At 37.0% G+C, this 16,376-nt stretch overlaps 1 protein-coding gene across 1 annotated transcript in view; it reads left to right on the plus strand.

The window, feature by feature from the left end:
- LOC124159763 (protein bric-a-brac 2-like) overlaps positions 1–16,376 on the plus strand; it is a 779,585-nt gene that overhangs the window by 126,546 nt on the left and 636,663 nt on the right. The window contains exon 4 of the mRNA XM_046535677.1: positions 2,537–2,631. The gene's annotated coding sequence lies outside the window, so the exon portion shown is untranslated. The remainder of the gene's footprint in view (positions 1–2,536; positions 2,632–16,376) is intronic.

Here is a 16,376-nt window from a genome sequence, read left to right on the forward strand (position 1 = left end):
TCGAAAACTTTTGGTGCATTTGTAAATATGTATCAACTGCGTTTTACTATACATACTTTAAGAGTATCAGGCTCTTCCCCTCACCTTGGCATGGAAACATTTGCTAATCAGTCACTCCTTACGGTCATATCTCTACCTATCTCATGGTTGCCTTGATTGGAAAATGATTTTATCGTTGAAAATGCCAGAAGTGTTATTATTTCATGCATATACATTTATTAGAAGCAGACATGCTAATTGTTTGATGAATTTCCCCATTTTTTTGACTAATTTTATTAGGTTTCGTGATCTGATGGGATAATATTGTCCCGACAGTCTCTATTGGAATGCTGTGTTTGTAAATTGGTCGTGGAGGATGTAAAGCGGCTGTAGAAGTCCCGAGTTTGGTGTTGGTACGAATGGAAATGGGGAAGTGGAAACAGGATTATAAATGGTGGAATGCGGAAGTTCTCGATATGGCAAACGCGGATAAAAAACATGAACTGAGTGAAGAAGTGCATAAAAGTTTGGATAAGGTAAGTGAGAGTGGATACTGTTGACGAGGGAAGAATGTTGTGGATGGACAATGGAACGAGAGGGAAGATGATTTGGGGACGGTCCAGTCATTGTATTAAAGAAAGAAACGTTATAATGCAATGAAGTTTAGGGTAAAATAAAGTTATAAAAAATTTCATAAATCCTATTTGAACTTCATTTTAGGGTTGCTTTCTAAATGTGAATCCTCTTTGGGAAAATTCGTTGAGGAAGTGAGTTTGAGCTCAATGAAAGAGTTGCGGACCTTGGGAAATAACGGGAATCTTTGGGGTTTTCAGTATTAAGAATATTTTTTCTTTTGAAGAGGGACCTTATAGTTATCAGTTGAAAAGTTGAACTTTGGGTTTATCCAAGACCTGTATTTTTGCACGGGTGAATACCGTATAAGTGAGCGAATGCTGCTTAGTTTTCAGTGAAGCTTGAAAGATAGTTCACTCAATAAGCGCTCATTCTTCGTGCATTTACTTCAGAGAAAAATAAAATTGCCATCAAAAACAGTTTGATGTTGCATTGGAATTTCACCAGCTTATGATCACATTTCATATCACTGCTTCTTTTGCTGAGCCTTACGTACCGTGAATATTTTATGGACCAACGGCGAACATTATTAATAAATATGTAGTAGTGCTTAAGCTTCATGGATTCGACGGCGCTGGTCGTTTTGCAGGTCGTCATTCTCGCTTGCAGCCTGGCAGAACTCAATCTGGATGAATTATTGTTATCTTGTCATATTTTAGCCTGTCCCTAAGATGTCTAACGGCAGACACAGGTGGGAACCGGCGTTTGTGTTTCCCTTAGCACTTATCCTTATTAAAAGCTTTCACGTCCAACACTTATTTTTGCAAATTTACCTCGTGTGTGTGGGTGAAAATCAGCATCGTCGAAGTAACCGCGTTGGCAAATCTCTCAGTTTTCAGCAAACAGTGCGGACGTGCTGCAGTATGACTTTTGCCGAGTATGCTGTGACGTGATGGAAAATACGTGTGACTCTCAAGTGATGTGTGAAATTGCTTTGCTCAAATGCAGTGTTTGCTGTCGGATGAAGTGGTATGTAAGCGTGCGCAAACAGGCCTTACTGATGAAATGAGGAAAGTGCGACCGCTAGCATGTACGTGCTATATTGAAAGCCCCTCGTGGATTTTTTAGTGGAACCAGCTTTGTTAATAGTCTACATAATGATTTGTCTGGCATTTCAATGCATTCATTGGCCGGCATCAGTGAAATATATTCCATCTTTCAACACCTCTTTTTCAAACTGTTACCATTGGAAATATTTTCCTTGAAAAAGAAACTTAGTTTGCTAATTTGAATTTATTCTGCCGTATCATACATTCTGTCGCAAGTGTTCAAAAGATGAATTTGTCCATTTAGACCTGATTTTCGCTACTTGACTTTTAGCAGAGCTGAATGGATTGGAAATTGAATTGTTGAAGCAGAGAAGTATTCTTCGTTCGAGACACCTTGGGTTTTGAATTGTAAAATGGACATGGATATTGGCTCCTGTTTTAATCATTAGAATTTGCCTTTTTCTGTTACCTGACCATTTGGCTTATTTATCCCAATTCTGTCCAATACAACCTCAAACTTTTTCGAAATCTGAAGTATTTTTTGTCCTTAAAATTTTCAGTATGTAAATTTGATGCTTGCAGTAACTTTTTGCGGTTTTTTGTTATGGTAGCCACATCATAGCATTTTTGGGATAAACCATGAGAAAAATTAGTGATTGGTTTGACATAAAATGAAACTTAGAAGAAATGATAAGTCCGTGATACCTTTCGCATAAATTTAAACAGCTATTAGCTACAATTGCGTTTAATATTCATAGCTTCATCTAGTCCTCTACGCATTATTTCGGGGCCTATTTCATATGCATTTACTTGAATTACAAATATATATTGTGTAAGGCAAACGTTTTCGTATCTACTTCATTTACTAAGGTCATTTTGATTTTTTTCGGTTTTCGTATACTCTAAGATGCCTTATTTCAACGTTTCCTTTTCAGGCTTTTCACTATCACCATTGTGTTCCATGGTGTTTTTATGGACACCACAGGAAGGCTTGCCTCATGAGATTACCTCCCTCGTCCTTCAAAAGAAGGTAATTTAATTTGATAATTTATTCAGTCCTCACTCAAAAATATCTTGTCTCGCCATTTGTAAGAGGTCATCTTAAAAATTTTAATTCGATTCCCTGCTGTAAGCTTTGCATTGAATAGTCATAGATGTACGAGTTATTATAAACAAATACATTCAGATCAGATTCCAAGTTTTCATCTTATCAATTCTGTCCTATTCATTTATCGTTTATTTATAGATCCTCTTACGTATATATGCTTTTTTCTTATATCTGATTATGAAATTTTCCCTATTTTGTGGCAATTAGTAGTAGTGTGGTAATTTTGTAGCTAGCAGTCCCGTATGTTTTAAATGTTACTTTTCATTTAATATATTTATTTTATATCTGGATATAAATTTTGTGCTGATTTGTTCCATTTTGAATCTTATTCAATTGAATCTTGTATTTTATTCCGTACGAAAGTTTTGTTACCTGCGTTTGTATGACAGATTGTTTTTGGATTTGAAATTTGTTTCAGTGCTCGATATTTTCGCTCACTGCATTACGCTCTCTTTTATCATCCTTTTTCTCCGTTGAATTTGTTTCTAAATTTTTTCCCATGGCCACGTTGTGGTCTCTGTACTTCGCTGAGAGTTTCCACTCCTTTATGGGCTAAAAAAGGTTTTTTGAAACGAATGTAAAATTCTGTCCTCGTATATTATGTATTAATCCCTTTTTATTTTATCGTAAGTGCCCCCTTGCCAACTCATAGACTCAATTGTTTCTTATTCATATTATACAAGAATGCTTATCATTAATGTCGACATATTCTACGGTGTATATTTTTTGGCAAATGCTACACTGATAGTATTTTTTCACCATAATTTTCTCATTTTATTAGGAAAAGTGTCGGTTATTCAACTTCAGTACCTCATTCACTGCTTTTGGGCTATATTCTGTGTGATAGAAATTAGGTTATTCTTGTAGTTCGTGGCATCGTACTTTTATTCTCTTCCCTAATGATGTTTAACTTAATACCGCATTAAGGTAACGATTTTGTTTTCCGGAGTTATGTGAAATTATGATTTAATTTTTTGGCCACCTTCCCATGCATTTTTCTTTCATTAAGGCTCTTTAGCCAAATTTAATTAGCTTAGTTTCCATCGATATTATTTTTGAAACTGATTTTACTTGAAATTTCCTAAATATCCTAGAAGTTTATAATGTAAAAGTTTATTGCAGTCTTCTTTAAGCTTCCACTGTTGATACTATTCTTCTTGGTTGCATTATTAGTATTTTACCAGATTTCCTAGATAAAATTTGATTCTCCAATTATTCCGCTTTTCAAAGTCGTTGCTATGTTCACCAATTGTTATCCTCTTTTTGTTATTTCATGATTTTATATTTTAAAAACGTTTTTGAGCCTCGAGCTTCGAGCTATTTTGCGTTTCTTTGTGGGCCTATCAATCCTTCATCTACCTGAGCGAGTTTTGAGTCCCCAACATTTCATTCTCCGAAATTGTAAACGCAAACGAATTCTTTCCAACTGTGGGTTTCCGAGTTCCATCATACCCTTCGGTTCCATTTGGGTCTCATGAACTTAGGAAAAATTCCGTCCAGACTAATATTTTCCCCATCCGCAAATAATGCGCAATACCGAATACGAAAAAAAAGAACATCGGGGTGGTGGTTAAAAAGTCCGCCGTTTGGCCGGACTGCATCTGCAGCGTGTCATCAAAACGACCCCCAGGATGGATGGCTTCGGATAGCCTGTTTTCTACGTAGGTGCCCAGGGGCAAGAGACTACACCATTGATTCGCTTATCGACATTTTCCCCGTGCCCTTAGTCGATTATGGTTGCCGGCGTTGGTCCCGAAAGCTTAAACATAAAGGCTTGGCAGCAGCCACGGCAAGCAGCATAGATATATATCTCTTCTCTCTCTCTCGCGTGTTCAATGTCCTGTCTTCCGTCTCTCTCTCTTTGCCCTATCTCCATTCTCATTGGTCGGAATCTGCGCATCCCTTAATAACGTCCAGTACTGCCGTCGCCCACTCCAGTAAGCACTCAATCCGAGCCATCTACTCCTTCCTTCTCCTGATCCCCTTTGCCCCCCCCCTTCGTCGACTCCCCCCCCCTAATGCCCACCCCACCTCCTCTTCCCTCCCACCCACCCGCACCACGTCACCAAAACCCCTTCTCCCCCCCCCGCACCAAATTCACCTACACCTTTCGACGCCATGCCAGGCACCACTAACACCGTCACCAAGGCCTTCCTCCTCCCCCTCCCATTGCGATCTACACTTCCTCTGTCTATCTACCCTCCCGCCCGACCTCCTCCTGGTCTCGCATGGAAATGGACATCTTTGGGAAGCCTCGGCGGATGCGCCCCGTCGAAAACAAAATCGCATCTAAACGCTCCGGAGCTCAAGCGATGTAGTTACCCGCCCGAAACGGGAATAGCGCCCGCCCTTCCTCCTGCCTTTTGAATGGAGAGAGAGAGGGCTCACGTTTCTCGTGCAGGCTATTGGATGCTCTAATAATTAATGATTAAAAGGGAAGCGGAATTATTTTTGTGGCGGCGTGCGTGTACGGGTGCCTTGGTGCATAATTAGTGAGCAGAAATTTAGGCACGGTGCCTATTCACAAGGGCTCTGGAGGTAATGGATGGGTGTTGAAATGCCTGCCATTATTTGATGTGGTTAGATGGTAGCCTCGTGTTCGGTCGAGAGTAACTCTCGTTCTATAAGAGATTGCTTGTCTGAATGTAAAATACATTGAATTTAAAACAAATTTTCTTCGGCTATCTTTCAGGGATCGAGGAAATTTTCATTGATCGTGTAAATAAATTAGTTATAATATCACTTATCAGGCACAATGAAGTTTTTAAAACATACGTTGCGCCAAATTTCCAGTGAAAATGAAATTCTACTCTTTCACAGCCTCCCTCTTTTTCATATTTTCATCGTTTGAGTAATGCTTATATTTAATAAAACTTAAAAAAATACCCTCAAATTGTTTGTATCGGGGAAAACTTGGCTTTTAATTGATTAATTCCAAATGAATGATATCCTAACCCTCTGAGAATTCGTTTATGTCTGTTACTGTACACTATAGATTATATTTTGGCTTAAACCTTGTTATCTTTCTGAACCTACTCCCGACCCTTTACACATTTGTTCTCCTCAGATTTCCTCTGTTAATCATTCATGAATTCGAAATTTACCTTCACATTTATACCCCATTCCTTTATGCTCCAAGTTTTTACTGTGTAACTCTACGTCCCTGTTCATTTCTTTTTATCGCAGTTCTCAATGCTCACCCATCATTTCATGTCAGACTTAGTTTTCACTTTGTATATCCCTCTTGTTTGTTCCTTACCATCCGATATTTGAATGGCATGTGAATTTCTTACTCACAGAAACCCATATCTAACGATGATTTATCCTTTTTTCTTCATTCCTTTTGGTCCTATTTTACTCTGTTTTGGTCTTTGATTCATCTAGTCTCCCCTATCTTTTGTCTCCTTTCGTTCCGTTTCTGTTCTTGTCAAGTTCGCCGTCGGGGCTGTGAGTTAAGGCAGTATGCCGTTGACTATGCTTTTCCCTATCTGTCGCCCCGCATCTCATGTCCGTATATGATTTACGCTTTGGAGGCATACCTGCGTTCAATCGGTTATGGCTTTCCCTCCGCTGCATATCTTTGCTAAAAGGTTTCTCCTATTCCCTATCCGTTTGCGATCGGGCATTTTACATGAGGATGCGTTTAAAAATTGAAGTATCCTTCGGAGGGTCCTCCAAAGTACTCCAGCGTTCACTCCATTTCCCTTGCGCCGTGTACATTCTCCGCTCCTCCTCCTTTAACCCTTCGCCATTCGAGCTTGCTTTCTCATGTACCTCCGTTCTTCAATGCTTCATATCCAGTGCCCCGTCAGCCCATCACATTACCCCCTCGACTGCTTGTCGACATTTTCGCTTGATTCTCTCCTTCTCTCTTTATCTTTGGTTTATAGTTTTCTCTTCCATTTCTTTTTCCTACTTCCTCTCTTTTCTCTACTCGCTTCCTTCGCATTCGTTCTCAAATCCCTCTTGGCTACTCTTCCACTTTATTATTTCCTCTTTTTATGTCTATTCGGTCTGTTGAACATTCCTGTTATTCTTCGTCAGCTATTTATGTTTCTCTTTCTTTTCCCTCTCCAACTTTCTATCTTCTCCGCTTTCTTCTTTCCCAACCGTACTTAAATCCCTCTCAACTACTCTCCTACTTTCTCTTTCTCCCTTTCTTTGCCTTATCTTACTGTCCTCAGTTCCTATTATTCTCTTTTTCTTTCTTCCTACATTTTTCCCACATCAAACTCTCTTATCATCATTTTCCCTCTTACTTTCTAAACTACTACTTCAATACTTTTCATCTTTGGCCCAATCATTTTTCATTCTTCCTGCAATCTTCACATGAGGAGTTTCATTTTTCTCCATGTCATTTTCCTCATCTCCTCCGTAGTCCCCTGTACCTTACCCAATCTCTGCACGATCTGTCTTCCTCGTTAACTAACTTCCTAGCATTCCCTTCGAAAACTAAATCTTTTGTTAGTTCCTATACTGTTTTTGACTATTTTATTGACTATTTTACCTTCTTGTGTGCCTCACATTGTAATCTCTTTGTTGTGTCTCGTATGCCTTTCACTATTTTTACTTCTCTCTTTCACCATATATCCTTGATATCTCAACCCTAAGCACGAAAAAATTTCCTCCCAAGCCCTAAAACCATTTGACTTAAAATACTAAATACTATAAAAATACTACATAAGTCCATTATCTACTTATAAACTTTCATCGCCATGTCCTCAACCTTCTTATCCTTTCTTTTTTTTAACCCTTTCTTATCTTCGTTTTCGTGTGTTTTGATCCCTCTTCTCTTTTCTGTCTTCTTTTCCTCTCTACTTTGCCCAATCTAACCACAATTTTATCATCACAACCTACTCCCATGCTTCCTCCGCTTTATTCCCAATCCTCTGCACTTCCCATCGCTTCCTTAACATCCTCTCGTCTATTTCTTTTTCTGTCAGTTTCTCTCTCCTTCTCATCGTCCTCCTCCTTCGTTTCCTTCTCCACCCTGTGCTTAATCTCTCCACGTCCTCACCTAACCCTCCCACCCCCCTCTACACATCCCCTCCTAAAACACAACCCTTCCCTCTCAATTCCTAAACCCCCTTTTCTCTCCCCCCCCCCCCTCTCCACTCCACCCCCTCCCCTGCCTTTCCTCTCTCATTCCCCTCCCCCACTCCACTCCCCTTCCTAACCTCCCCCCTCCCTCCCTTTTTGCTATTGCAATACACATCCATTATTCATCGAAAAGGGGAGGCCTCCAGTCGTAATCAAAACAAATCGCTCGTCGAGGGAGGCGGGTGGTGGTGCGGTGTAAAGGGGGAGGGGGGGCGTGGGGGTGGGGTTTGACGGGTGGCGGGCTCTGGCGGTTGAGGTGGAGCCCTGGCGAGGCGGAGGAGGAGGCTGGCGGGGGGCGCAGGAGGGAGGGGGAGGGACCGCGAGGGAAAAGAAGGACTTTCGCCATTACGCCTGCGCCCTGGGTTCGAGAATCTTCCGCCGCCCTCCTCCCCTCTCTCTCCCTCCCCCCCGCCTCCGACCAAACCACTCTCCCGCCTTTACCGCCCCCTCATCCTTCTCTCTTTCTTTCTTCCCCCTCGCACCCCTTCGCATCCCCACACCCTTTGCAATCCGCGCCGCAAAGACTCTCCCCCGCTCCCTGAACATTATCCTTCATCTCGCCCCAACCCTTTCTCTCCTCTCCACTTTCTTATGCACAAAACTCATATTCTGCGTTTCTTCATCTTACTCTTCTGCCCCTGTCCACTCCTTATCTTCCTCACATTATCTCATCCTTCGTCCTTGGTCCTCTTTCTACTCTAATCTTCCCTCTTGTGAACTCCTTCTCCCTCTTTCCATATTTTCCCTTTTTGCCATGCATATTCCTCAATTATTCCATTTCTTACAATACAGTCTTCCTCTTTGTTTCTCTTCCTTCTTCCTAGTTCCTCTATCCACTTACGTCTTCCCTGCTGTTCTCAAAATATTGCTTCTTCCTCTCTCCCCAACTATATTTTTTGTTTACATTGTTCGCATTTATTCATCTATTCTCTTCTAATTCTTATCTTCTTCAGTGTTTTTTAAACGTTCTTCTTTGCTCTCTCTTTACTCTACCAGATGCTCTCAATTTTTTCCATGTATATCTCCTCCCAACTCCTTTTCTTCACCTTATGTTTTATTCTCAAAAGTGCGCATATTATATCTTTCTCTCTTCTTACTCCTGTCTTCTTCGTTAGTTCTTTTCCTGTATGCGTCTTCTTCTTTCTTCTCTCTCCTCCGAGTTTTCCCCTCTCTGTTTCTTGCTTAAAAAAAACAGTATTTCTAATTTTTTAATCTCTCTTCCCTCACTTCTCACTTCATCTTCCTCGTTCTTTCTTTTCCGTCTTGCCTATATCTTAAGGATCTGTCTTAAGATAATGAAGCTATTCAACATACCTTTCTATAAACTTCTTTTTCTACTCTCTTCTTCTCTCTTCTCAATTTATTCCTTCACTTTTCAATTATTTTCTTTCCCTCCTATTTGTTATGCAACAAAGCTAATAATCCAGATATATTTTCTTTTCCTTCTTTTCTGCTTATCTTTCTTCCCTCATCATCCCGGATGTTCTCAATATATTATTTCTTCCTTTCTTCTAATTTATTTTTCTTCTCTCATAGTAATTTTAATGCTAAAATTTCTTTTCCTCATTTTTTAATGTCGTAAGACTCGCATGCATTCCCACATCTGTTACTTATTCTCCCTGTTACCTTCGTACCTTCTTCCCTCGACACGACATATTTCTGACTTTACGCGTCAAGCCGTCGCAATTCTCTAGAGTGAAAACGTTTTCCTTCAATCATCTCAGTGATCTCGTTTCTTTGATAGTATGTTGTAATTGTAATTGGCATCCATTTATTTATTTCCCTTTTATCGATAAGGTTTTTCTTCGGTATTTATTATCTGAATCTATCTCTCGTCATCTGATTTAAATTACTTCCTTATATCTTACTCTCTGTTTTTTCTCCCTCCTTTTTTCCATTCCCTATATTTATTGAGTGAAACATACCATATGAGTACTATAAAAAGCCGCCAGATAACGACGGTCGACCTTATGGAATCACCTGTAAATGTCCGAAAGTTAGAGAAATTCCAGCTTGACTTGCAATCTAATCAGAATCTTCTGAATTCGAGTGAAGTTCTAGGAAAATGTTTTTTCCTCCGTTTTTCTTCATTTTCGCCAGTCATTCTGCCTCGATCCTCATCCCCTCCATTTCCTTCCCTTTCGTCTCGTCTCTAGTCTCTCCAACCCCTGTGACTTCATGTTTATCGTATTCGGCCGACGTTGTCTTTCGATCGCTTGGAGACTCGGAGAATCATCGAGAAAGGCCGAGAATTCTCCTCTTGAATCGGAATATTCCGTGGACATTGATTCGTGTTATTCATCAAATTTGGGACTCCTTGCCATACGCTGGTAGAAACCACTAGTTGGTTTCAATTAGATCAATTAAGCGTTTTAATTCTTAACGTTTATCCTTTTTGGTGAGAGTGAAATTCAAAGGAGCTAACACGAAACAGGCACAATTTGCTTATGTGATTCGTTCTATCTTGTCAGAAAATTAGCTTGTTAGCACAGTTGACCAAAATAAATTATAAGTATAGTAGCAGCAATGGATAATATTTCACCCTAGATGCTTGGAAATCGGTAAGGAATATCATTGTCACTTAGAATTTATAGCTAAAAATGTTTTTACATTTTATGTAATCATATTAATTTGTTTCTTACTTGCGTGCGAAATTTTAATAAAATGAATGACTTTTATGCATTTTGATTATTCTGTTGGCCTTACTTTTCGCCTGTAGCTTTAGATGTTGAAATACTGATACATAGATATATTGCTAAACTGCAGAAGCTCAAGCATTATGAGATGTCGTAGGTGAAACATATAGTAATTGACATTCTTGCTTGGATTTGAGGATCATTTGTTGTGATTAGGCCACGAATTCTTTCCTTATTTGCTTGATTTATTTATTTGACTGAACGTTTTTCATCGTCGCCCTCTCGGATTTTATTTACTTTTGTTTATAAGTTAGAGATTTTGGTTCGGGGATTATATTGAAAAAAAAAACGGAAACATTTTAATCTCTGCATCGTTGCGTGTGATTATAAAGATGCGCCGAGGATATAATTTATTTCATAATTCTATTTTTATTAAACTCCTTGGTGATACTATATTCCAGATCCTTCAAAATTGTTGCAGTATTTATTTTCGTGTTATAGTATATTCTTTATTGGACGGCCATGAATCCTGAACTTCTTGGCTTCAGTAAAAGAGGAAATAGTTCGGAAAGGTGAATGATAAAATATCAACTCTTGAGTCTGCCGAGTTTGTCATTCCGTAATTGCTCAGTGGGTTTAAGACGCGGCTCGTGGTAGATGTGTGCATTAAAATTTGTGGAGAGGAAGTTCAGATTTTTCATTTCTGATTCAGATTTAGGAAGATTTTCCTGCTTTCTTAATGGATTAATTTAAGATGCTGCATCCGCAATTCTATTTTAGTTTCATAATTGATTTTTAAATATACTGTTATACATTTTTTATCTTTTTAGTTCATCATACAGTCCCAAGCTAGACTATTTTACCAATTATGTACGCAAAGAGTATTCTACATTTTCATTATTAGGAAAAGGAAATCCATCGAATTTATAGGCTGAGCTAACCATATTCAACCTTTGCATATTTACTTTAGCTAAGTGGTGTATGATTAATAGGTGAAGTTTATACGATTTAACCCTCGCCAATTAACTATGTGTGGAAGAAAGTTTAACGCCAGCAAAATTTGTATGTGTGATAATTTTAGAATGCATTCAAAGTGATTAACATCTGTTTTTGTAAATAATTCACTCTGATTGTTGTGTGAGTCTTCAGTAAAATTATCTCCTTAAGGGAGAAAATCTATCTGTATTAATTTCTGTCCCAAATTTGTCCATTTTCAATGATTTTTCGTTTTTTTACTCTGAATTAATTTCCCTAACTATGTGGAGCTAACTTAAAATCGCTTTTTATACTGCTACTATGACAGGTTAACTTGATTAGATTGACGTGATTACTTTTCGTTATTTTCAGAAAATTGATTTGGTGTTTATTTATTTGGAATTGTCATAGTTGTGAAGGACTATCTAAACTATAGGTTTTATTTCATTTATTTTGTTTTGGAAATAAATAATTGGAGTTATACAAATACCTGAATTTATAGTACTACGTTTCTATTACGGTTTAAATGGGAAAATTGTTGTTAGGGTGCATTAGTTGCTGTAAGCGTAGTTAATTTCGGATGTCATGCCATAATGGTTTATGACATGCATAATTGAAGTTTATACAATTGGCAAACTAAATTTAAATTTGTTTAAGGTGATTTTTTATGTTTCTAAACATGCATATAAAAATATTTTGGGCGTAATGTATTACAGGTAGTTCATGAGAGTTTTTTTTTACTCTCCACCTTCTTTTTCACAGTGTTCTACAATTTACGCGTAATTCGGTTTTATTGTAGGAGAAAAAACATAATATTACTTTAAATTCATGGAAGATTGGAAAATATTTGAAGTAAATGAGCCAGGGTGTTACTCAAGGTCTTCATATTCGTGGCATATGGATAGGTTTTTATGAAAACCTGCCGAAGTATTAAAAGGTAATGTAATTTCAATCAGTATTTTGAGTCAAATAAGGATTGGAATGAGAGCAGCATAATTGGTCTCATTCCAATTCATTCCATTGGCCATTCTCTCGTGTCTTTAGGATACATCAATTCTCATGAATATTTCGTAAGGTTTTCATTAAGCTATTCTCAATCACTTTTTTTCTGGATTATCTCCTGCATGGAAGTGGTAAAATCTGTCTTTTATTCTGCGAGCGTATTTATTTTCGAAATAGTATGTATTCAACGTTTTAATTTTCTATTGAATGAATTCGTGTAATTTCATTTTCCTCGCATGCCTCCCCAGAGGCCTAATATTCAAGCTATTTTGAATAATTGATACATTTGGTCATTAATAAATTTATGCATTTCATGTTTAATGTGGATATAATTTTTCCTTATCAAATGTTGCCAATGATGAGGTTAGGCATCTCATTCGAACCCATCATTTGGAATGTAATTTTATCGCATTCTTTTATCAGATTTCATTATCAATTTTCTAATCCCCAACGCGTCAATTACATCCAGAAAGATGACCATTGAAATAATCAATTAACCAGTGGCATAATTTGCTTGCTTCGCTAAATAATTCATGTTCCTAATTTATTATTTATTAGATAATTTTCCGCGCCTTAATTAATGGATTTCATTGTGTGTAATTGAAAATTAGTCGTTTCTAGCGAGATTGGAAGGTATAGTACTTATTTTCGAGTTGAAATGTTTTTGCTCCTCTTCTTTATTTGAACTTCATTTGTATTGAAATCGGGAATAAATTGTTCCTTTACATGTTCACATTTCCATAATTTTGTTGCGTGAATTGAATGATTTCATAGTTTTCAGGTCGGAGAGAAATGACTAACCTGGGCTTTTTTTCAGAACCATTCAGGCGTTTCTAGTATTTTCTATCCAGAGAACGCTTGTATGATTACAAAAATTTGAAAGGATTCAAGTAAAATGCTATTCGCATTGGTCGGAAACTTCGCTTTTAGCATGAAATATCCACAATTTTACTGGTTACCATATTTAAGGAATAGAGTACACTTCCTTCTAAGAAAGGTTAAAGAGCCTAAGAATTCAGCTAAAAATCAAGCACTCGTCGAGCGGAAAGCGGAAAATATTCCATTGCATAGTGTATTTTTTTCATTGAGGGTATCTACTAAGTGTCCGCTTGCTTTTAGAGATAATTATCCTCCTGCAGTTATTAAAGCTTCTTATTTTTTCTTACACTTTTGGTTTAAATGTACATCATAAGTTCTGAAAGTATATAAAAAATGCTCTATTGTCCTCTATTTTTTACTTATAAGTAAAAAGTTGGAATTTCTTTTTCAGTGAAACAGTTAAAATATCATTCTTAATATTTATTGCCTAGTACTGACTTCTTTGCTGTTTTTTTTTAGCAATTGTTTGTTGTCTATCTTATAGTTTAAATTTCTCAGTAAAATTCTGTGATGTAATTAAATCATTAAACATGTAAACTTTCCATTGATTTATAGTAAATTTTGATCCAATTGATCATTTTTTTGATCATTTGATCATCAATTTGAAAATTTGATCACGAATTAATCATTTGAAAATTTTGATCGTTGGTGAATGAATTTAATCAGCTATCCACTCAAATCCTCATTTGTATTTCCTTTTCATATTAACGAATATCTTTTTAATCAAATCATACATCGTGTCCTTTCTTCTTATAGATCTTATTACCTATTTCTAAATTTTTAACTGACATGTTGTTTCGTTTACGCTATTAGTTTGTCGATAAAAAAAATTATTCATTTTCCTATCGAATTCACATGCATTCAAGAGTTGCCTCGATAGATTTTTTACTCTTTTTATTTAAACTCCACTCTTACATAAGATCTAATTTTTACGCGCTACGATATTGGAACTATCATTTTCAAAGTTTTAATGCAATTTTTTTGTGGAATTTTAATTTTTCAATTCCCCTTGATCATGCGACGATTCTTATTGCGGATCATGTTCATTATTTGATCGATTATCACCGTCATTTGGAGCGACGAGATTTACGCTAGTGCTCTTACTATGTCAATCTAATGTTGTGTATGACTGAATTTCCTCCCTCCTTGCTATGCATCACTAGAGATGTTCAATGTTGAAGGCATGATATTCATAAATATTACCTGATCAGCAGTAAATATCTAAGTGTGATAATTTATTAGCCATTAGAATGTATTCTATATTTTATAGAACTAATGTAGTGAATGGTGCCGCGTTTTTAAATGTCAAGTCGATAATTGCAGCGTATAGCTTATTTCTCTGAATGTCCTATGTAGTGACATGCTTCCATTTTTATTTTCTACGGCTTCCCATCGCATCGGCATCCAAGTTGCGCTTATCTCTGTATAAAATTAGCTCTTATATATTATATAATATTCTTTATGTACTTTATTTAGTTTATTTTTTCGGGAAATAGAATTTCGTTGTTCTTTACACTTTGTCATCTCTCCCCTTTCCACTCCACTTCTGTGTGTGGTAAAGATTGTGAAATATTTTATAGAAATTTATATACATTTTGTCTTAAAGTGGTGACTAGCGAACATATTGCTGTCGTCGCCATATTATCAGCTCCATTGAATAATTATAAATGATTCTATGGTTTCTGTGTGAAAAACATAGCACCTTTTTCTGGGTTGTACGTTTCAATCACTTTTCTAATGCAACCGAATCTTTGCCACTTAAGATTTAGATGGGCAAGTTGGAACATGTGGAATAAAACTCTGGTTGAGATGAAATGAATGCGTCTGAGTGCACTACAAAGACAGTTTTGATATCATAGTCCCAAGTTTCCAATCATGGTAATTTTAACAGGGTTGAAGGTGAAAACTTGGTCGGTATTTTTGAATAAACCTGTGGACTATCTATCTTGTTTAGAATTTGATCAATTCTGAGCTACCCGGATTGCTAACCTTTCTTTTTAACATTAAAATTGCTTCAGGTGATATAGCCTGTACTTACGCGCTCCACATGTTTAGGAGGTACATCCTTTAGGCTTTGAGAGGCAACTTCATTAAATTAATGAAAACAACCCTTGAAAATGATGTCTGCGTCAAAGATATTTTTCGGTGAATTAACAGAATGAATTATCAAGTACTCAGTCGGATTGTTGTACTTGCTGAAATTTGAAAAAACTGTTGCACTTGTTGAAGAGGGCTATTTTTATGTTGATATATTTCAGCTTAAGTTTGATACAGCTTCAAGCTGTATATTCGTTTTTTTAAATATTCCTGAAATTTTAAGTATTTCACTCCAAAATGTGGACCATAGATAACTTAGAACAATAGGGCGTGCAATTCTCAATACCATTTCGGATTAGTGGTTACAGATCAGCCTTGTCCACGTTTTTATAAGCTCGCTTGGTTATTTATCATCTTGTCCTGGTCAAATCTTGCAACTCAATTTTTACCCTCTTTCTGATTATCTATATAGATGAAAATTTCCAGATAATTCAGAACCAGATGACAATGCAGTATTCTTAGAAGTTTATTCTGATTATAGCTGTATCTCGATTGCTATTCGGAATCAAAAATTAAGTATGGAGATTAGTCCAAAACATGGCCATCAAAATTCGATTGCGGCGCCGCGATCATTGAAAGGAACGGGAATGATAGAGAGTCAAAACAACAAATTTGTTTACAAATTGAGTGTTATGGTGGAACATGTGCTTAATGTTTTACGTAAGTATGAAGCAAATAATGTAGGGACTCTGTCAGGCTCAGGGGAAATTTTGTATTAACTTTAATTCGAGATTCAAACTTTGTTTTTTTGTAAAAAAATATTTTTATTTTATATTATTCACATGTACCCAGTGGTGTCATGGTGCCGGAACGCGCCGGAATGCCGTTCCGGAACTGATTAGGACAAGACATAATACTCAAATAACACCTTATCAATTTTGGTGTCCCAAAATTTCTACTATACATTCGTAACCAAAACAAAAAAAAATATTTTAAGATATGCAGATGTTACGTGTACAAAAAACACACATAGTAATA

This window comes from Ischnura elegans, chromosome 5 (genome assembly GCF_921293095.1).
Source record: "Ischnura elegans chromosome 5, ioIscEleg1.1, whole genome shotgun sequence".
Taxonomy (NCBI): domain Eukaryota; kingdom Metazoa; phylum Arthropoda; class Insecta; order Odonata; family Coenagrionidae; genus Ischnura; species Ischnura elegans.